Genomic DNA, 23,581 nt, shown 5'->3' on the forward strand with positions numbered 1-23,581 from the left:
GAGCAGCCAAATGATGGTATGAAAGTGATAAGCTTCTGGAAACATTTTTTGTAGGGGTGGGGGAAGAAATACCTTTTGGTGCCCAAAAGTTTGAAAGCAAAATTTGCAAAGACCATCATTTTCTGCTAAATTAAAAGTAATTCTAAACATGGCCGTAAAAGCCAAAGTTCCTGCCCACCCCCACTGTAATAAGCAGTCAGTTCTGGGGGTGAGGAGATATTTGAAAATAAAACCTGTAGTATATTTGATAGCTGAGTTGTGCCCTATCCCTGGCCTGGTGAATAATTCAGGAGACTGGAATTCATTCCTGAAACTCACTCACTGCAGCTGGAAAAGGGGATGGGGCAAAGCATGCCGTCAAAAGAGTTTTCTCTAAGTGCAAAAATACTGTAAGATGTCATTTTGATATGTGCTACATAAAACTGCATGCATCACGAAGCCAGAAGAGGGAGTTATTTGAAGGGGTTCTCATGTTCAAACCTGCCAACGTTTGAAAGGGAGAGAGGGCAGAATCCATTGTTACACAAGCCCCATTGAGATGAGGAATTCAATGGAGATTGGCTGTTTCTGATCTCCTCAACAGGGGTGAGGCACCTAGTAAGATGGTTTGCCCCTGGAAGCTAAGAAATCCTGAATGTTTCCGGTTGACATTGCTGATGCTTCATTTGAAACCACGGTCTGTCTCATTGAGCAATGGTGAGATGAAAAGCACTATCAATGGATCACCCCCAAACATGCTCTCCTGTGCTGGAGAGCCCAACCTTCCTGGTTTATTGAGGATGATGAAACAGGCAGGACAATTAGAATGCAGAGGACACAAATAGTATCTATGAGGAAACACAAGAGCACATTATAGTGCCTACTTTATGCTAGTGATGTTGGAGACAGAGTTTTACTTCTCATCAGCACTGGGTTCTCAGATATCCATCCAGTAGAGATTTCCTATGTAGTAAATGTTGGAGAGAGAGAGAGAGGTTTGGATGAGAGAACCTACTCTCCAGTAGCAGAATTAAGCACAGTGGCAAGCATTGACAGCAAAAATGTTGATGTCTGGACTGCAACTTCCTTGGGATCATAACATGACTTAGGCTGGATCTACACTGATTTGTAAAATGCTTTTGAGTGGCGATACCCAGATTCCTCCCAGAGTAATAAATAAGTGCAAATTTCAAAGGGTGGCTCTATTTTGGTTCTCCTATTGTTTCAGAAAGTGCAGATTTTAATGTGAAACTGAATCAAATCCCCCAAACCCTCTTGCAAAGAAATAAAGGAAAGAATCAGGAGTTGAGTCACCTGACATCATGGTGCTATCAGGTGATTAATAGATTATTATTGTGCTCATAATGCTATTGGGGTGGCCATATCTGACCTTGCTTTCAACAGCATTTGTGCCTATGAAACCTTTGGGGTGGTCACACTGCCTCATTTCCAATCAGTGCATCCTATATAATAAAGTGCAAGTGTCTCTGCGTCCAGTCCCTGTGTCCGTGCTACTGCGCATGTGCCCCGCGGACACAGGGATTGGACGTAGAAACTGGACGCACACACGCACACGCTCTCCCCACCCCCACCTACCGTTTCCCTGTGGCCGCCAACCGCCGCTCCCGGTCGGACTGAGCGTTGGCGGCGGGGGGGGGGGAGAGCGTGTGTGTGTGTGCATCCAGCAAGGGCAGGTCCCGGGGTTTGGAGAAGCGCTGCACAAGGGCTGCTTTCTCCTCCTTCGTTCCTGTCCCCCTGCCGCCAACAGGAAGGACAGGTCCCGGGAGCACCGGATCGAGGAGCCGGTCTGCAGAGTCAGCGCCCAGCAACACCGTGCTGCTGGGCGCTGACTCTGCAGACCGGTGCTCCACGCAGTGCTGATCAGCGCCGACCTGGCAGGCCGCCGGATCAAGGAAGCGGCCTGCCGGGTCGGCACCCAGCAGCGCTGCATGGAGCACCGGTGCCGACCCGGCAGGCCGCTTCCTTGATCCGGCGGCCTGCCGGGTCGGCGCTGATCAGCGCTGCGTGGAGCACCAGATCAAGGAGCCGGTCTGCAGAGTCGGCACCCAGCAACGCCGCACGGAGCATCGCCTCCTCAATCCAGCACGGTGTTGCTGGGCGCTGACTCTGCAGACCGGCTCCTTGATCCGGTGCTCCGCGCAGCGCTCACATATGTTCTAGCACCAGTTTATTTAACGGGCTGAACGACACTAGTATCCCATAACTTACTGCTGAAATCCCATAACTCATCCCATTCTTGTTGTGCTATAGCCTCTGTGGACTGCAACAGTGTGGTAGCATTGAGGAAGATCACAGAAGAAATGGCAAAAATAAATGTGCCATCAACTTCGTGTCTGACATGTCTGCCTGTAAGTGGGAAGCCTGTTTCACAGGAGTCCCCCAGGGAAAGAGATGGAAGACTGGTGAGATCTCCCCAAATACTTGATTCATATAGTTCACAAGTAACACAGAAAATGAAACACACTGATTAGAAAACACACTGCAGCCCTGATTTTAAAGAGGACAATATTCATGGTGTCATTTTGTCAAGAACTCACATCATTCAGCCCCCCCCCTCAAAATGTAACAGTCCTGTCTATTGGACATTTATCAGAATTTTGGTCAGTTTACTTTTAAATGACTCAATCAATAGGGTTTTGGAGGGCACATCTCTTGGGAGATAATTGCACAGGAAAATAAATTGCCCTATCAGGAAGATTTCTCTGATATTCAGCATTTCAGGTCAAACACATCCACAGACTCCTTCATAGGTTTGTTTTTGTTGTTTAAATGAAACCTAAAGCTAGTCCTCCCTCCCACTACTCAGATGAAAGAACCCAGGTTTTCGAGAGAGAAACATATTGCTTAAAAAAAAAAATCAGCAGTGAACAGTATTGTGCAATAGAAACAGGCATCGAAGTACCACTACTGGAACATATGAGCAATTTTAATAGCTGAAAGGTAAATGGAAACATGAACATCTATCACAGCATTACATCACAGACACAATGCTAAGAGTAGCTCTAAAATGAAATGGGAGGGAGAACGGCCGCATAAGAGGAGAGAAACAGCAGCGACTGAGCCCATGGAGGACTCCTGACCAAAGGCATGTTAGACTCACACAAGCCATTCATGTTTATTCCACAGGCTCTGTGTTAGCTGTGTTACACATCCTTAGGGGAAGGATGATTAATTCGAGAATGATTGTAATATGGTTGATTTTGCTCAATTTCAGCTAGTATTGAATAGCCTGGTCTTTTTCATCTTTTGCGATGCCAAACAGCCCATACTTCAACACCAGACTAGATTCATGATTTGTGACCATCCTACACAGTAGCCCCCTCACCCGCAAAAATGCCCACACATGCCAATCAGCAGAAATTAGTTTCCCAAACATGAAAACCAAGAGGTATCACTTGATCTACAATATTCTGTGTGCTGCTCAGCTACGCCATTCAAGATGCTTTGCAGCACTGCAAGCAGAACATAATACCAGCCACAGCGTGACATAAGCATAAATAATTCATACACCCACAATGGCATTGTTAAAAATAGACTATTCTTTGTGACACTATCAGACCTGCTCCTTTGAGAATTTGTTGTACCATGAGACAAGAGGCTTTCAAAGTGGATGGGGAATGACATCTTCATCCATGCCTGTGTGCAAAGCCCCATTAGTAAGGCACAATATCAAGGTGCAACTCTGTTAACGCAGTGAAGCTCAGTTTCAAAACCATTCAGTCACACAACTCCACATGCATATATGGGGCAAGGAGGCAGTCGATCTTGAAGCAAACCAAAATCTATCCCAGACATCTGCAGACTGTGGCCTATGGTAGTGCCCTTGCAAAGTGATTCAGAACTGGGGATGTGGCAACTCACTTAAGTATTGAAGTCTTGGCAAAAATAAATTAAGTATTTCAGTAAGAGCATGCTCTCCCCCCCCCCAAAGGGATGCAGGTGGTGCTGTGGTCTAAACCACTGGGCCTCTTGGGCTTGCTGATTAAAAAGTTGGCAGTTGGAATCCGCATGACGGGGGGGGAGCTCCCATTGCTTTGTAACAACTCCTGCCAACCTAGCAGTTTGAAAGCATACCAGTGCGAGTAGATAATTAGGCCCTGTTGTGGCGGGAAGGTAAACAGAGTTTCTGTGCGCTCTGGCACTTATCATGCTGTTCCATTGCGCCAGAAGCGGTTTACTCATGCTGGCCACATGACCTGGAAAGCTGTCTGCAGACAAACACTGGCTCCCTCGGCCTGAAAGCGGAGATGAGCGCCACACCTGATAGTCAAATTTGACTGGAACTAACCATCCAGTGCTCCTTCATGGATCACTGCCTTGTCGTGGTGAAGTGGCTTGAATAACTCAGAGAAGCTATGAGCTATGCCGTGCAGGGCCACCCAAGATGGACAGGTCATAGTGGAGAGTTTTGACTAAACGTGATCCGCCTGGAGAAGGAACTGGCAAGCCACTCCAATATCCCTGCCAAGAAAACTCCATGGACAAAGACAACAGGCATATAAAAGTTATGATGCTGGAAGATGAGCCCCTCAGGTCGGAAGGCGTCCAACATGCTACTGAGGAAGTACAAGTAGATTCAGAGCTGATGAAGCGGCTGGGCCAAAGCCGAAAGGTCGCTCAGTTGCGGATATGCCTGGAAGCGAAAGGAAAGTCCAATGCTGTAAAGAAAAATATTGAATAGGAACCTGGAATGTAAGAACCATGAACCTTGGTAAGCTGGATATGGTCAAAACTGAGATGGCAAGAATAAATATTGACATCCTGGGCATCAGTGAACTAAAATGGACAGGAATGGGCAAATTCAGTTCGAATGACCATCATATCTACTACTGTGGGAAAGAATCCCGTAAAAGAAATGGAGTGGCCCTCATAGTCAACAAAAGAGTGGCAAAAGCTGTAATGGGATGCAATCTCAAAAATGACAGAATGATCTCGATACGAATTCAAGGCAGACCTTTTAACATCACAGTAATCCAAGTTTATGCACCAACTACCGGTGCTGAAGAAAGTGAAATTGACCAATTCTATGAAGACCTACAACAACTTCTAGAAATGACACCAAAGAAGGATGTTCTTCTCATTACAGGGGATTGGAATGCTAAAGTAGGGAATCAAGAGATAAAAGGAACAACTGGCAAGTTTGGCCTTGGAGTTCAAAATGAAGCAGGGCAAAGGCTAATAGAGTTCTGTCAAGAGAACAAGCTGGTCATCACAAACACTTTCTTCCAACAACACAAGAGACGACTCTACACATGGACCTCACCAGATGGGCAACATCAAAATCATATTCTCAATCATATTCTCTGCAGCCAAAGATGGAGTCAGCAAAAACAAGACCTGGAGCTGACTGTGGCTCAGAACATCAACTTCTTATAGCAAAATTCCAGCTTAAACTGAAGAAAGTGGGGAAAACCACTGGGCCAGTAAGACACAATCTAAATCAAATCCCTTATGAATACACAGTGGAAGTGAGGAACAGGTTTAAGGATTTAGATTTGGTGGACAGAGTGCCTGAAGAACCATGGATGGAGGCTTGTAACATTATACAGGAGGCAGCAACGAAAACCATCCCAAGGAAAAGGAATTGCAAGAAAGCAAAGTGGCAATGAGGCCTTACAAATATCGGGGGAGAGAAGGCAGGCAAAATGTGAGGGAGTTAGTGAAAGATACAGGAAATTGAATGCAGATTTCCTGAGAAATCTCTATGTGGGAAAAGAAGCTACAGTTAGAACTGGACATGGAATAACTGGAATAAGTGGAATTTGCTGCCAAGGAGTGTGGTGGAGTCTCCTTCTTTGGAGGTATTTAAGCAGAGGCTTGACAGCCATCTGTCAAGAATGCTTTGATGGTGTTTCCTGCATGGCAGGGGGTTGGACTGGGTGGCCCTTGTGGTCTCTTCCAACTCTATTATTCTATGTACTGATTGGTTCAAAATTGGGAAAGGAGTACGACAAGGTTGTATATTGTCTCCCTGCTTATTTAACTTATATGCAGAATTCATCATGCGAAAGGCTGGACTGGATGAATCCCAAACCGGAATATTTCCGGAAGAAATATCAACAACCTCAGATGTGCTGGTGACACAACCTTGATGGCAGAAAGTGAGGAGGAATTAAAGAACCTTTTAATGAGGGTGAAAGAGGAGAGCGCAAAATATGGTCTGAAGCTCAACATCAAAAAAGCTAAGATCATGGCCACTGGTCCCATCACCTCCTGGCAAATAGAAGGGGAAGAAATGGAGGCAGTGAGAGATTTTACTTTCTTAGGCTACGACAAGGTCAAGGTACATAAAACATTAAACCATGTTATAATGGGATTTTACTTTCTTGGGCTCCATGATCACTGCAGATGGTGACAGCAGTCGTGAAATTAAAAGACGCCTGCTTCTTGGGAGAAAAGCAATGACAAACCTAGACAGCATCTTAAAAAGCAGAGACATCACCTTGCCGACAAATGTCCGTATAGTTAAAGCTATGGTTTCCCCAGTAGTGATGTATGGAAGTGAGAGCTGGACCATAAAGAAGGCTGATCGCCAAAGAATTGATGCTTTTGAACTATGGTGCTGGAGGAGACTCTTGAGAGTCCCATGGACTGCAAGAAGATAAAACCTATCCATTCTGAAGGAAATCAGCCCTGAGTCCTCACTGGAAGGACAGATCTTGAAGCTGAGGCTCCAATACTTTGGCTACCTCATGAGAAGAGAAGACTCCCTGGAAAAGACCCTGATGTTGGGAAAGATTGAGGGCACTAGGAGAAGGGGACGACAGAGGACAGGTTGGTTGGGCAGTGTTCTCGAACCTACCAACATGTGTCTAACCAAACTGCGGGAGGCAGTGGAAGACAGGAGTGCCTGGTGTGCTCTGGTCCATGGGGTCACTAAGGGTTGGACATGACTAAATGACTAAACAAACCATCCAGTGGTCCTTTACCTTTACCTATGCCCCCCCCCCAAGAAAACATGACAGTGCCATGGAACTCCTGGGTGGATTATGTGGGCCCCCTGGGGTCCTCAGACCACCAACTGGGAACCACTGTTTTAGTGTATTGTCATTTCCCCCCCCTTTTAATGGTTTTATCGTTTTGTAAGCCGCTTTGAGGTTTTTTTTAAAAACAACAACAACCAAACTGAGTACAGTATAAATCTTATGAAACAAACAAACAAACAAATACCATAACAGGACCTCACATTCACACATGGTAGATGGCAAACACTTCTCAGTGACACTTAAGAAACAAAACAATGTCTTTTTCACACTTTTGCTAATATTTTATTGCATGCAGCATTGTAAACTAAACAGCCATCTCTCCAGCTTTGACTCCAGCCATTCAAATTCTAGTTCAGATATTCATTCAACTGTATGAATGTGATTAATATTGTTGGCATCTGTCTGTCTTGAGAGACAATGGGTTCCTTCGAGGGTGAAGTCAAACCGCTGTGGCTAGCAGCCTTGGGGTACCAGTCTGGACCATGTGCATGGAGGTCCGGGTTGCTCAGAATACAAGACACCTCCCCCTCTTGGCCTCATTGCTGGGCTCCAAAGGAAAGCCGAGCAAGACGTTTGGCACCAGCTTGGCTGCAGGAGTTGCTGGAAGGAGGCGTACAAGGCACCACCCAACTGCCTTAGGGACTCCACTCCAGATTTGTGTAGGGTTTACTCCCTTAACTTTTCCTCTCCCAAAGATATCACACAAGGCAGTGGAAGGGATTATTATTATTATTATTATTATATATTTATATCCCCACTTTCCCCCTGATAAAAACAATAATCACTAAAAAACAGTAATCACTTAAAAACACAGATAAAAACAATAATCACTTAAAAAATAATTAAGCTATAGAATCAAAACTATATACATGTATATAAACTGTTTTAAACATACAGATAATCACAATAAAAACAGCATGGCACCAGCCCTTTCTTTAACTTTACAAGAACTGCTTTGTGAGTTCTGCCTAAAACATGGCCTATGAAGACCTATGAAGACCTATGAAGACAAACCAATGGCCATAGTCCTAGCCTTGGACATTAGCCAGTTGGATACAGCAAGCTTTACAGCCTCACTGTTGTGTATTGAGTCAAAGGATTTTATATCTGCATTACTATTGTCTGTATGTGCTTTAGGGTAAAGTAACTGCCTTTTGATTCCAGAAGGTACAGCTACTATTGGTTCATTTAAGCTGCTGTATTTGGATCCTCTGTCTTATTGGTTTCCTCCAAAAGGCAGCACTGTGATTGCCTGATATTGTTCCCTCCAAAATGTATCCCTTTCTAGCTAGTTCCCTGTCCCTATAAATGTAGCCTTCCTGCCCTCATAGCCAGTCCTGTTTGGCCCTAAATAAAGAACTGTTGTCTTGAAGATGTGTTATCTGGACTTCTTAAGCCACGACACCACACTCACCTCATCATCAACCATGGCTATCTTGTACCTCCTCAGGTACCTCCTCAGAGTTTCCTCCCCAGGTGCTGTCCCTCTTGTCCTCTTCTCCATTTTTCTGGCCTCTGTGGACTCCTTTTGAATCTCCCATCATTAAATGGGCTGGGCGAATCCCAGCAGCTACAAGACAAGCTCCCACATCCCTCTGTCTCTAGTGGGAGGGTACTTGAAGACCATTTGGAGTCAAGTTATTTTGAGTACCAACAGGCTGGGGAGCCTGTGTTTGAATTACAAAGGGACAAAAAGCCTATGCTGCTGAGGTCAGAATGTTTCTGGCTCCTCACCATGGAAACCCACAAGCATGGGATAAGGTGCCAGTTCAGGCTCCATCAGGATCCAGAATGAGCACTATGGTGGCAGTTGGATGAGAAAGACAGGCAGAGAGGCCCAAGAACCATGGGTGTACCCAGCATGGGGCAGTCTATAACACGGCAATTCCGACATTTTATTTTAGTTTTTTAATTCATTTATTTTCTTAACAGAACAACACATGGAAACATTTGGCACAGAGATAAATATGCCATTTTCCCATTCACAAATTCTTAACCCCATTAGGTCACCGCCTCTCCTCTCTCTCTCTCTCACCCCACATAATGGATGCAGGAAAGGCTTTTCTTTCTAGCCACAGTAAAGTAAGAGAGGAAGGGATTGCAGCTGTTCTCTCATTATTAGAAAAACCGCATCTCCGCATCTAGGTAGCAATTTTCTTGTTCAGGATAAGGAGCCAAGATTCCTTAATAAGGGTCGCAGGCTGTGAAGTCACTGGGACATTTGGAAGAACCCTCTGCATACCACTAAAAATGTCAACTGGCAAGACTACAAATATTATTACAGTCACTTCAAAGCCAGTAACAACTTTAGCGTGCCTCACAGCAACTAATTTTTAATAGGAACCCTATTTTGAACCGAGCAAGTGTTGACTGGTGAGCAACATTGGCTTCACCCATTAGCTCATTCCCACATACAACATAATAAAAATATTATTTAATCCTCTATCCACACCAGTATGAACAGCAGCAGAGGCCTTTCCAAAGCACACCCCTTTAAGCATCTTACCTGCCACTCCCATTTCTTTACACCTTGACTTGTGCATGGTAGGGAGTAGCTGAGGTGGAAAAAGAGAAAGTTCTGAATGCCCCTCTGTTGCTGTTCTTGTTGGGGAATGAATGAGGATTCAAGAGGCCACGTTACATCTTCCCAGAAAGTGGTTGGGATGTATACCTGTATGTGGGGGAAGAAGGATGCCCTAGGACCCAGGCCAAGCTGGTGACCAGAAGAGAATTCTTTGTAGTTCCAGTTGCATCTCTTTAATCGATAGCAATCACAATACTATAAACAACTCATGTGTTTAGCTATGAACACCTCTTATTCTTACAGTCTTATTTCCTTTTTTCCAAAAAAATATTCCTTTTGTAATAGAACATATAATGAACACAAAATACAAACACAAAATTAAAAAAGAAGAACAATAAACAAAAACAATACAAATACATCATTTTACCTATTTTACTTAACATTGTTATGTGGGCTCCCTCTGGTCCCCCATCTCTGATTTCCATTTTAAACTCATCTTTAATAATTTTCATAATTATATCTTAAACCATTTATGAATTTTCACTTCATTATGAATTTCAACATTTATTATTAACCTAAATCAATTTTCAAACATTTTCTACTATTTCACCCCCTAGCCCAGGCATCCCCAAACTGCGGCACTCCATATGTTTTGGCCTACAACTCCCATGATTCCTAGCTAGCAGGACCAGTGGTCAGGGAAGATGGGAATTGTAGTCCAAAACATCTGGAGGGCCGAAGTTTGGGGATACCTGCCCTAGCCCAAATTCCCAAAAATTACCATTAATTTAAACATTTCATCATTTTCCCTAATAACATTTAAACATATTCTTTTCTGCTTCTACCACCTCCTCCCCTGGTCTCGGAGTCTCCCAGTCAATTCAGCAAGTTCCATAAATCAGCCCAGTTTCAAACCAAATTTATCTATCCGAAAGAAAACAACCATTTCCCTTTTTCACCCCACTCCCAATCTTATACATTTTAAAACCCAAGCCAATTTTTATATTAAGTAATACCAGCTTGTGTGAACAATGATGTCTTCCAGAAATAGATACAGTACAGGCTACTTCAGGCTAAAATTCTGCAAAGTCAATTTGCAACACAATTTAAATTAAATCTGAAGCATGAGAACTGTAAACTCACAGCTGGGTGGATACTAGTAGGCCTTTTTTCAATGAAGCAAAACTTTTGAGTCAATTGCTTAACCTCAATTTTAATTTACAAATGAGGTGATTACTTAATTTTTATAATTATGAAGCATGCATGCACTCATACAGCTGTAGAGAAACCTGCTGGGTAAAAAAAAGCTTTGGCGAAAACCGATACCTCAATTTTAAAAAGGGGAAGGGGGGCACTTGTCTAATTAGTCATTTACAGGATTGATTAATTAAGTTTGAGAGGGGAGAAAATAAAGCTTGTCACCAGCAAGTTAAATCCTTTTTGCAAATTCAAAGCTGTGGCAATTAGAAACAATTGCCAGGGAACTCATTTGTAAAAGGTCAATACAATTATTTCTAAGGCTTGGAAAGCTTTCCCTCGATACCAGTCAGTACTAGGAAGCAGCGCAACAGCAGTGGTTAGGTTTGCTAATTGCATGTTCACACCTTTAAACCTCCCCCTTAAATAAACTCACACAGGCTCAAATTTTGGTTTGGTTTTTGGCAGAATTTAGGCCACAACTTTATTGATTACAGCAAGTGAGTGATTGCACAGGCTCTGGTTCGACTAGCTCCCTGCACCGTTGCAGGTAGCGCTGGCCCAGGGCACCAGCATAGGTCAGCCAAGGGTGAACACCTGGATAGGTGGAAAGCCGGGAACAGGCCACGTCCACCACCCAGATGCTCCCCTGGACTCAGGCACGGGCACAACCCCTCACAGGGTTGACCAAACCATTGAGTCCCTGGATTCCTTTAACAGAATACCGCTTCAATTAGGGATGGCGAGAGCGTTCCTCCATTCATATTACCTGAACCAGAACCTATCCGCAACCTTACAAGTTGTGACGATTTGTTACGCGGCAGGCGAAACCCAAATGGCACCAGCCAATCGGCCAAGTGGGGAAAATTCCTGCCGTGCCTGTCCCAACAACAGACGACACACGACGGCATAGCAAGGTCAAGCGCACAAGCCCTAAAAGTAGGGAGAGGTGGGCGGGTGTTCCGATATACACACCTAAAGAGGAAGCTCTGGGTCACGTGCATAGATATATATAGGTCCCTTGATCCATTATAGCCTGCATCCCATTGGCCTGATTGAACCCTGCATCAAGGGACCTACTAATAGGGTGTTGTGACTATCCAATCATACCCACCCACAACACAGGGTTTGGTTGCCAGGTCTCACCACAATACGTGCCCTCTTTAAGGGAGGATACAAATACAATTAACCATGAGAAGGTTGTCTTACCCTATTTTTCACACAGCGCAATTCACCATGGTATTGATTGATTGTTGGGGGGGGGGGGCGGCTCACTTAATTTCATTGTACACAGGTTGTACAATGACAAAAAAATTGTTGTTGTTGTTGTTGTTGTTGTTATGGCAGAAAACATAATTATTTCTATTCTCTCTTAAATCTTTTTTAGTGGATAGAAAGTTTCCAACTCTTACACTGTAGTCATCACCTTTTGTAGAAGAGCCACAGTATTACCTCATCATAGCATTCCAAAAAATTAGCAGAAACATCTAACTAACCCTCAAGCTAGAACATTTTCAGAGCATTTCCCTTCTCTCCTGTCCCCTTCCTAGGAAGTTTTCCTTAAGTGACAAGTATCATTCAATTTCACATCTGTATTTCTGTAGCATCAGCACTTCAGCTGCATTTCTCCTTGGCTGTATAAACTTCACTAAATGGTCATTACTGATACTCTAGTAACCTCCAATGGATTTGAGCAAGCTTTAAAAGGACATGTGGCAGCAACTCCTTTGCAGATATATCTTTGTGTTGCTTGACCTGAATTGCATATAATCCTTTAAAGAAACAGCTTTGGATGATAGCCCCTCATAGCTCTTAAAAGAGGAGGGGGGAATGACTCTCAGTGACACTTATGTTGTCCCATTTTCACTCCTGTAAGTTTTTCAATCCCAAGCAGAAAAAATTCATTGTGACGCCAATTGAGCATCTTAAATCTCTAGTTGCTGAGTTCAGAAAAAGCTGGAATGCCACTAAGATAATTCTACATACATATAAACCAGTGCATTATACAGATCTTAGCAAGGCTTTTCGGAGACAGCCATAATCTATAAAACAGGGATTCAGGTGGCTATGATCCATAGCTAAGATTCATTTGACAAAATGTTGCAGCCCTGGGCATTATTTCATACTGGTATTAAATGATAGGTTTCAGTAGCCACAACATAAGGATATAGGGTGGTGGTTTAAAGCTTTCCTTTATTTATTTTTTAATGTAGAAAGTTTGCTGAGTACCAATAATCTCACTCTGCTGTTCTGATAAAATATTCAAGTAAGACTTGATCACAGCTTATTCTCTGCTTTCCTCTTTTTTAATTGCTAAGTCAAACAAAATGATTTTTGAGGGATTGGCATTTTTAGGCTATTTGATAGCACTACTTTGTGGCTGCATGGTAGAATCAGAATCAGAAGAATCTTAATTTTAATCAGCCATTAGCCATAGCAATAAAATAAAATGCATTGAAGATAGAGGTGGAAACTTAACTATGCAAAACACATTCAGGAGGTTTACATCAAGAATCTCTCTCTCTCTCTCTCTCTCTCTCTCTCTCTCTCTCTCTCTCTCTCTCTCTAATGTAGAAGGTGCATGTAGGTAACACAGCACCTTTCTCAGAAACCACTTGACCAATTCTGTTCAAATTTGGACTCAACGTTCCATTCCACTCTGCGGAGGTTCCTATACAGGTTGCGTAGACAGATGTCACACCTAGGCCACGTAAAAAACCCCAAACCCTGTGTTTCAGAACTCACAAATCATACGAATGTGCATGCTGGGAGTACAGGAGAGATTGCAACACAGCACCCTCTAGCGATGGCTACAATGGTACTGCACCTAGGAAAGTTTCTCTCTCCACAGTATCTTGGCTCAGTTTTGCTGACTAGGCTGCTTTCCAGACTAGGCCGAGTGGAGGTAGGGACTTGCCTGTGTGGGGGTGGGGGATGGGGGTGGCCCAAATAGGTCATGGGTCGGGACAGGGTGGGCCCAATCACAGGGATGAGGGGGGTGAGGGGAGTTTGAAGGGGGACTCTGAGGCTCCATTTAACAGACTGAGCCATAGCAACGTGTGGCACGGCCAGCTAGTCAAATAATAGATCTTATTCTAATTGCCGCTGCTAAAAAGTTTGCTGTTTTTCCTGTCACCTGATTATTTTGTTTTTCCTGTCACCTGATTATTTTGATCTGATAGAAGAAAGGACGCAGTAGCAATGGTTGAGCAACCCGATGTGGATAGTTGTATAGGAGTAAGAACACCACTCCTCAAATCTTTATAAAGTGTGCAGGCTAGAAGCACATGAGCTACTGATTCAATATTGCCATCTTCACATGGACATTTTTTTCCAGCGGAATTTTTTGAAATCAACCCTCAAGTACAGCTGGAGGCAGTGTATTTAATCTTGCATAAGTGAAAGTGTGCCTGTATTTTGGAATTCTTAAATTTTGCAAATAGGGTGCCAACGTGTCTTAATGACTAGGTGAAAAATAATCATACCAGTAGACCGGTAGGGTTTAAATATAGCCGAAGCCAATAATTAAATGTCCTACACCAAATCTGTAATTCAACATAGGTGAGATTAGCTTCCAAACAAAATGAAGCATTTGGAACACAGGATGGAATAGAAAAAAATTGCCTTAGGAACTTAGATTGAACAGTTCTGTAGACCCAAGGTGAGCACCTGTCCAAATCTGAGCCCAAAACAGCTCTTACTGTCAGGAAGTTCTTCCTAACTCAAACTCTGACAATTTTACATTCAAATCGCAAGATTACAATATAATCTATCACACTGCGTCCATGCTTTGTAAAGTGAGTATATTCCCCAGGCCAATCTCCTGTTATTGTACCATTTAATATTAACAAGTCCCACTGGTCTTTTGTCGAGGGAGTGGCTGTCATTTGCATCCATTAAGCATTATAGAGTCCTTGTGCCATTTTTCTTGTAGCAGAATAATATCAAATTGCTCAAAATCATCAGCTGTTTATTATTCTGCTTTGAACACCAGCCTGCTATGTTCCATGACATCAGTTTTAGCCCCAATTCCTTTAAGACTCCGTGTTTGTTGCTTCCACTTTGTCCAGGTACCCAATTTCATCTTTAAAAATGCTTCCATTCATCTTATCAGTGGGAACCCATTCAACGGCGTTGGTATCCTTTTTGATTCTCGGGTGAGGACTACCATTTTCATTTGGAGCTAATTTCCGATAGCTCAGCCAGGAATTCATAGTCACACTGCCAGGATTGTCCCTCCCCATTTCATATTCCAAGAGGGGTTGACTGGATGGTACTATCCAACACAGACTCATTTTCTGCCACAACATACTGGAACTGGTGCAATTCATTTTGAACTGGTAGACAGTAGAAATACAAGTGTTTTACAAAAACTCTCTGCCTTTTTAATCATGTGACCAGACCAAGCTGATGCAGCTAAGCAGATTCTTTGTTTTTTGTTCTCTAAATATATGCTTCAATAAAATATGCTTTAATTCTGATTGCGCCCTGCAAAAACTATCCATGCCACTGGATTTAAGTTGCATCTATTAAATACAAGAGTCTTCGGCAACATGCAAATTTGTATGTGCATGTGAATACCTATGGTCACTTCAGACCATGATCCTAAGTGTGAAAATAAGCGTGTTACAAGTACACAAGAGTTTTGTCTGTAATGTGTTATGAGGCCGCACAACTTTTTCTGTATTTTTTCTTTCTTTCTTTCACTGGTTCTTTTTATTTCAGGGTTTTGTCTGATCAAGACCTTGGAGATGTTCCTGAACCCCCCACAATGCTGTAGTCAGCATTGTTGAAAATTGCTGGCCTGAAATATATTGTCACAGGTATTTCTAGTCCTTTTAAGCCTATTTAAAACATCCTGTTCCATTGAAGTAAGCAACATTGCATTTCTCTTAAAAGTTGAATGACTATGTACATGATGTGTATTGAATTTCGGGAAGTCTGGAACCCAATTGTCATCTATGCATGAAAACAATACAGCTTGGCTACAGTAATGCCAAATGGAGCTGCCTTTGAAAAGCATTTGGAAGCAGCCACCTCTTGTCAGGCATGGACTGCTATGTATATACCCTCCAACATTTCTCTGATGGAAATAGGGACATCCTATCCACATTTATTATTATTATTATTATTATTATTATTATTATTATTATTATTATTATTATTTGCTGCCAACTTCCCTGTACAGGGCTGCTTTCAAATGTCTTCTAAAGCTTAGCTCCTTGACTGCGGGGTCAAATAACTCCATACCCTCCAATATTTCTCTGATGAAAATGGGGACATCCTGAGGAAAAGTGGGACATTCTGGGATCAAATCAGAAACTGAGACGGCTTCTGTAAATCTGGGACTGTCTGTGGAAAATATGGACACTTGGAAGGTCTTATATACATGAGACCCAGGAAGCTTGGGATTGCTCAGAAGTGGCATTCAAGAATACTCCTTTTTATATTGTTATTTTTTCCTTGAATCAACACTATTCAGTCTCTGGTTCCAGAGACAGATTCAGATACTCAGATGAGCAAGCTGCATGTTCAAAATGCTGGCAGTTCTGAGAGAGAGAAACTCAGAATCCCTAACTTTAAAACAAAGACTCCACGCTTCTTTTTGCAGCTTCAACTGCCAAGGCACCTTCTGCACTTGCCACAGTTCTCTGCAAATGCAAACCTCTACATAACATTTTATGCACATCAAACTTTTACATTTATTTTATTTTTATTTCTTTAAAAAATCTATTCATGCTTTAGCTCCTTTTTGTTTGTCTTTTTTTCATTATCCTCACTTAGCTAAGCTTGGTCCACTTCTCTCCAAGTACCGTAAGTTACTTGATTCCAAGAGGAATCACACAGCAAGTGTTTTATGATTATCTGGTGCACATAAGTGTATGTTTTAAGTTTTTCTTTATCTCATTTGTTACTTTATGACATAGACAACAATGGCTACTGTAGTACTAAGTTTGTCATTGGTATGAGCTTTCGCGTGCATGCACACTTCTTCAGATACACTGCATGCACACGAAAGCTCAGACCAATGACAAACTTAGTTGGTCTCTAAGGTGCTACTGGAAGGAATTTTTTCATTTTGTTTCGACTATACCAGACCAACACGGCTACCTACCTGTAACTAGTACTACAGTACTGATCCTATACCAATCAACTAAGCCTGCTTCACATCCAACACCAGTTCTCACGCCATCTGCCCAAACTCCAACTCCATCCTCAGCTGAACTGACTCCAAACTGTCTCACCTCAATCATTCAGATTACCTTTGAAGACTCCCATCCAATCACCACTCACTACTAATATTCCAAACTCTCTAACCCTCCCCACCTAACATTTAACTTAAGTCCTCCGATATACTTACCTATACATTCACCTTAATTACTCTAATAACGCATATGCATACAATATTATGTACAACAACAACAGAAGCTCACAGGGCCCATGGGACTTCCGTGAAATTACAAATGTGGCCCATGAGCCCCCAAAAGTTGGGGATCCCTACTAGAGCATTATCAAGCACGAATAACTTGCCTTCTGGGGCCCATGATCCTTTCATGAAAGAGGTGGGTAGGCCTCCCCTTCAAGGTGGCCCTCCAGTAAAGACAAGTAAAGAAGTAAAGAAGGCCCTCCAGTAAAGACAATCTCTCCCCCCCCCACTGTGCACATGTGCAAGGAGATAAGATGAGCCCAACGTTTGTACTAAATTGATTAGTCTTGGGCAACAGAAAATCTACCTGTATTTATACAGTGGTGCTATAATGCATAACATCAGATGCACGTATATGCTAAATTCTGAATTGATACCTCTACCACCAAGAACCCTGGAGCAAGGGTAGAAAAGAAACATTGCATTCGGCAAGCATTTTCATGGCATTTACAGAAGAAAGCTAAAAACAGCTCCATGCCCTTTGAATCTCTTTTCTACAAACCTGTAGTTCAGAATTGTGTGCTGCCTGCTTTATATAGGGTTCACCTAATTCTACACATTCTTTTACATACTGTACACCAAGTTAGATACTGTACAGGATTTGTTTAAACTCTAAAATGTTCTGCATTGGACTCTCAGGAGCATATTCAATGTCCACTTACAACCACCATATCAATGCTATATGGATTTTATTTTTGACTATTGTGGATCTCTGCATAAATATCTGAATAAAATGCCACTACAGATTATAGCCACTATCAGGGGGACTCCCTACAGGGAGCCTCCCCCCCCCCCGTCATCCTGACCAGCCCTTTGCCCAGCGACAGCACGAGCAGCGAGTCAGGAGGAGGGAATGAGGAATGGAGCGGAAAGGAGAGAGGGCTCAGTGAGGCGTCTGAGCCCTGGCAACGCTATGGGGAACAGAGCTTGCAGGAGGGGCTCAGAGACGCGTCAGAGCCTTGGCACTGCTCTGGTTGAGGGTCAGCGGATGAGGGGCTCAGCGAGACGTCGGAGCCTAGGCGCCGCCCCAGCCAGTAAGAGGGGAGACCTCTCCTTCCGGCGCCCGAATTGAGGCACGCGCCCACACGTAGGGCGAAGGGACGGCGTTTTGGGGTGCCCAGGCTTTTATGCTGACCGAAAAGCAGACGCAAGCAGGGTTCTGAATCGGACTAGGCGGTCACATTTTCTGCTATCTCTGCACTGTAAATAGTATGCACAATAAAACTCTTAAAGACAGTGTGGACTGGAGCGTCTTTACTTGAGAGTAGCCGCAACAACCCCCTGACAGCGACCGAAAAGCTTTTATTTAGTATGTAAATCCACAGCTAATGAGCCTTGAAGATATGATTGCAAAATAACAGTCTCCTGCTGTCAAGCTCAACTGCTGGAGTCTATGGTTTATAATTATATCATTTTGCACTATAAGGTGTCCAACAGTCTTAGTATTTTGTTACCACCCTAGTGGTACCAATAATTTCACATTCACAGCCAGCATTATTTTTACTTTGCTTACTCAACCAGCACTAGTTTGCGAGTCGAGGACCCGCCAGCCGCGTAGAGTAAAATAATACACAGTGACACATGAATTTAGGTTAATGGGGAAAATAAGGCCACAACTTTATTGGTTACAGCACGTGAGTGGTATTGGCTTAGGCATGACTCCACCCCGCTCCACAGGGAATCATTAAGGGTTAACAAACAGTACGAGGAGCTTGTTGATGCCACCAGAAGGGCCTCGGACAGGATCCATGACCACCGTATCCCTCTAACGGGATACCCAAAAGAGGAGGCCTTGGATGATGGCCACAACCTGTCCTCCAACACACAAGACATATACATATTCCAATGCCTAACCGCCAATACCATAAAGTTGTGACGAATTGCTATGAGGTAGGCAAAAAACCAAGAGGCTGGCTGGTGCCAGTAAGTGAGATGGATAAAAACTCCTACCAGGCCCCTTGGGCAACCAGGGCAACCAACCGCAGTCCATAGCAAGGTCAAAAGCATAGAACAGACCTAAGGGGAGGGGGAGATCTGATGAAGCCAGGAAGCAGAATGGAACCCTAACGCTGTCGCGGCTGCTTAAATGCAGCCAGGCCCCGCCAACCAGCTGGCCCTATTGGCCAGCTGAGAGGCTTGGTATGGCAGCGGAGGAAGGCTGACGCAGGGGGCCAAATGCACCCCCCTGCTAGCACGGGAAATGCCTCCCGCTCGCAACCCCTCCCCTCTGCGAGGAGGAGAGGTCAAGCCAGAAGCAACACATACTGCCTTTATGAAAAGAAACCACCAGAGTGCATGCAGCAGGGAACCTGAAAAGAGGTCTGCCTGGGAATCCTATCTTGCAGGACCAGCCCATGCATGAGGCAAGGACTGCCCTGGCGGCAAGAACCATAGGAGCAGCAGATTTGCCCCCCCCCCCGGAATGCATCACCCACTGCTGCTGCTGTAGTGGCAGCAATGGCTGTGGCACGCTCCTTGGAGGCCAGATCTTCTGCTGTCTCCTCAGCAGCTCCCCCCCCCCCGTGCCAGCTCCACAGCAGCCTCTCAGTGAGTAGAAGGTGTTGCTGGCCTCCTCCCATGCCTAGGGAGGAAATAGCAGGGACTGCCCTCTGGGGTCTCCAGGGCTCTGCAGCCACTTCGTGTGATTCAGAGCGGGCCCCTTTCCTACCCACAATGGCCTTTGATTCCCAGTTCAACCATTGGAATTTTTTTATTTTCATGCCCCCCCCTCCGTTCCTAATTTCATCATCACTCCCTCTTCTCCCCTGCGGGCAGGGAGCATGTCTTGGCCCAGGGGGGCTACCTTTTCACTCAGGGGCGGAGAAACACATAGTAGTGTTGAGCAGGGGCAGAGGCAAGAAGTGGGTGGAACAATTTATGCCTCTCTCACACCTTGTATAGTATGGCATGTTTCAGCCATGCAAAAGCCAGAAGTTTCTACATACAGTGGTGCCTCACTTAACGAATGCCCTGCTTAACGAAATTTCCGCTTAACGAAAGGATTTTTTGAGTGGAGGTTGCCTCGCTAGACGAATTCGTTTTATGAAAGATTTGTCTAGCGAATCACAGTTTCCCATAGGAATGCATTGAAATTCAATTAATGCGTTCCTATGGGATTAAAAAAATATTCAATGCATTCCTATGGGATTCGCTAGACGAATTTTTCGGTATAAGAAAAGACCCGTGGAACAAATTAAATTTGTCTAGCGAGGCACCACTGTACACAACTCTCCATCTTCCACCACACTCCAGCCAGGCAAAAACACATGAGGAAGGTGTAGAGCAGGGTTGTGAGGGCTCTGTGACCTAAGGAGAGTGGAACGGTCCGGGCCTGGGCTGCGAAGAGTTCTGAGAGCCAGAGAGAGGTGCCCAGAGGGCTGTGTTAGACCTCAGGGGCTGAGGGTCCTCACCCTTGCTATAGCTGGTGCACCCTCTCCCCAATCCTGTCACTTTAGGGAAGGAAGTTAATGACCAAAAGGGTAGGCTTTGCAGGCATCTGACTGTGTGGTTCTTCCAGTTTGGTCATTCCATTCTCCCGATGGCAGGGAGGAGAGGAAAGTGTTGGGCCAGCTCTCAAACACTCAACAAAAGGCAATCACGGGTAGTCCTCCCGCCTCCACACACACACATCCAAAAAGACCCTGTCAAAAATGCTTGCATGCAACTATAGTGACTTTCATCTATTGCCAAGTTCATAGAAAGCTCAACATGAAATGTCACTTATTAGGCTGTATGAGACATATTTATTACTAGAGGGGATGGTATCCAAGTGAGAGAAATTAAGAGGAGAACTATAAGTTCAATGTTGTTTAGTGATGATTTTTCCCCCCTCAGGGGCTTAATTTTATTACGGTAGCTAAAGCTTCTGTGACACTTTTAATCTGTGATGTTCTGCTGTTGTTGTTGTTGTTGCTGCTGCTGCTGCTTTTGTATACCCTGTTGGAAGCCATCCAGAGCAACCAAGTTTGATAGGTTGGATACAAAAAATTAATAGCAATAACAATTATTATTATTACCCCTTCATTTCTTTCCTTTCTAGCTGTTCAAAACCACAATAACCAACTTTTCTCCTAGAGAAATAACAGATACAGGCCCCATACATTCTAACCCTTGGAGAGAACGAGAGCCAGGGGTGGTCTGTTTTAAACAGATACATTGCTAGGAAAGAAAGAATTAAACAGTCCCCTCATCCTTGTGAAAGCTCGCTTCATGTAATAAAGGAAAAACCCTCAGGGGAAAAAAGACACAGAGCAACATGCAACAAGCAGCTCTGCCCTGGGAAATACTACTGCTGCCTTTTTCTACTTCCCTGACAATGTTTAAGAAATAATTATCTTAGCCCTTTCCTCGCCTGCTCCAGTTCTCACCTTACAGTTGCCATGAACTGAAGATGTCATTATAGAAGTATGCCCTGAACCATCAAACAAGCATCCAGTTCTCTGTGTAGTAGCTATTTTTGGCTCAAGGACAACTAGCACCTGCAATTGTTCTTCAGAACGCTTTCAACAACAACTATAATTCATGTTACATCTATATATATAAACACCCTGCCGTTGCCACTGTTCTAGTATCAAGTAGCATTGTTTTAATGTTTGCCCTGATACAACTCTGAATGGCAGCAACAACTGTGCAGAAAAAACAATGTGGAGTTTCAACTGCTCATGCATGGCAAAAAAAGAAAAAAGTGCTTTATATTATGAAACACTATATACCCACGGCCTCTGTTGAGCAGAGCAACATCACTCTAGGCAATGCTTGAGCATTACTTTCAGACTTCTTAAATTAGTCATGACCTTTAAAGTCTGAAGTAATGTATATTGCTCTAATGTTTAATTGTTAGGGTCAGGAAAAAGAAAAGTCTACCACTTTTTAAAAGAAGTCCCCGAACCCATGTTCTTAAGAAAATACAATGCACCACAATTGTCCATGTGGAGATGAAGGATGCCCAACTTAATAACTACACAAAGCAAGCAGGTTCTCAAAATTAACAAGAAGTTGAAATTCACAGCTGGCATTTGTTTTGCCCTTACTTTCCAAAATGCATATATAAGTTGCATACTTAATTTTGCTTAATACTGTAATGTGATTGTGTGTATTAGTGTTTGTAAATAGGTTTTTTATTAATTATGTAGAAGAAAAACAGTATCAAGACATTTTGATTCACATATACAAAATACAGCATTTTGGGGGGAAATATTTAAAAGTATATCTGTATATAAGTTGAATGGCAATTAAGAGTCCAAAGAGGGTATTTACAATGTCATACAAAGATGTTGTCTAAAGTACAGTGGAACCTCGGTTTATGAACACCTCGGTTTACGAATTTTCGGTTTACGAACGCCGCGGACCCATCTGGAACGGATTAATTCACTTTCCATTACTTTCAATTGGAAAGTTCGCTTCAGTTTATGAACGCTTCAGTTTATGAACAGACTTCCGGAACCAATTGTGTTCATAAATAGAGTTACCACTGTACAGTGGTACCTCTACTTACGAATTTAATGCGTTCCGAACACACATTTGTAAGTCGAAAAAAATTGTAAGTCGAATACCATAGGAATGCATTGGGAGAAAAAATTCGTAAGTCAAAGCAACCCTATCTAAAAATTCGTAAGTAGAACAAAACCTATCTAAACCGCATCCAAGATGGCGGGTGGAGCTCCATTTGTAAGTAGAAAAATTCATAAGTAGAGTTATTTGTAAGTAGAGGTACCACTGTATATGAATTTTTGCTGGAATGGCATACAAAAGATGAAGAAATTAAGTTCATGAATAAGTGGGCAATGGACCTAGGATATAATATCGAATATGAGAAATGGACAAGACTATGGAATTTAGGAATAAAATTTACTGCATCCATGACCTTAAAAGAGAATTGGTTTAAAATGGTGTATAGGTGGTACTTAACACCCACCAAACTAGCAAAGATGTACAAAATGAAAAATAAGAATTGTTGGAAATGCACTGTAAAAATAGGGCAATTTTTCCACATGTTGTGATTGTGTGACAAGGTGAAGACTTTTTGGGATAGTGTGTATAATGAGTTAAAAAAAGATATTTAGGTACATCTTTTATAAAAACAACAACCGGAGGCATTTTTGCTAGGAATGGTTGGAGAAGACATTAAAAAGGAAGATCAGAAATTCTTCCCTTATGCCACAACAGCAGGAAGTCTACTCCTTGCACAGAGATGGAAACAACAGGATATTCCAACAATTGAAGAATAGCAACAGAAAATATTGGAGTATGCGGAAATAGCAAGGCTAACTGGAAGAATCCGACAGCAGGACGATGAGAAATTCCAAAAATAATGGTCCAAATTTATGGTATACTTAGAGAAAAGCGTTTCCGTGTGCTGCTCTGATTCGCCAGAAGCGGCTTTGTCATGCTGGCCACATGACCCGGAAGCTGTACGCCGGCTCCCTCAGCCAATAAAGCGAGATGAGC

General features: G+C 43.3%; 1 protein-coding gene across 2 annotated transcripts in view; it reads right to left on the reverse strand.

Moving 5' to 3' along the window:
* The window catches only part of LOC118095417 (poly(rC)-binding protein 3), a 265,815-nt gene that overhangs the window by 156,535 nt on the left and 85,699 nt on the right, over positions 1-23,581 (reverse strand). The gene's annotated exons all lie outside the window — the stretch shown is intronic.

Source organism: Zootoca vivipara, chromosome 13 (assembly GCF_963506605.1).
Source record: "Zootoca vivipara chromosome 13, rZooViv1.1, whole genome shotgun sequence".
Taxonomy (NCBI): Eukaryota; Metazoa; Chordata; class Lepidosauria; order Squamata; family Lacertidae; genus Zootoca; species Zootoca vivipara.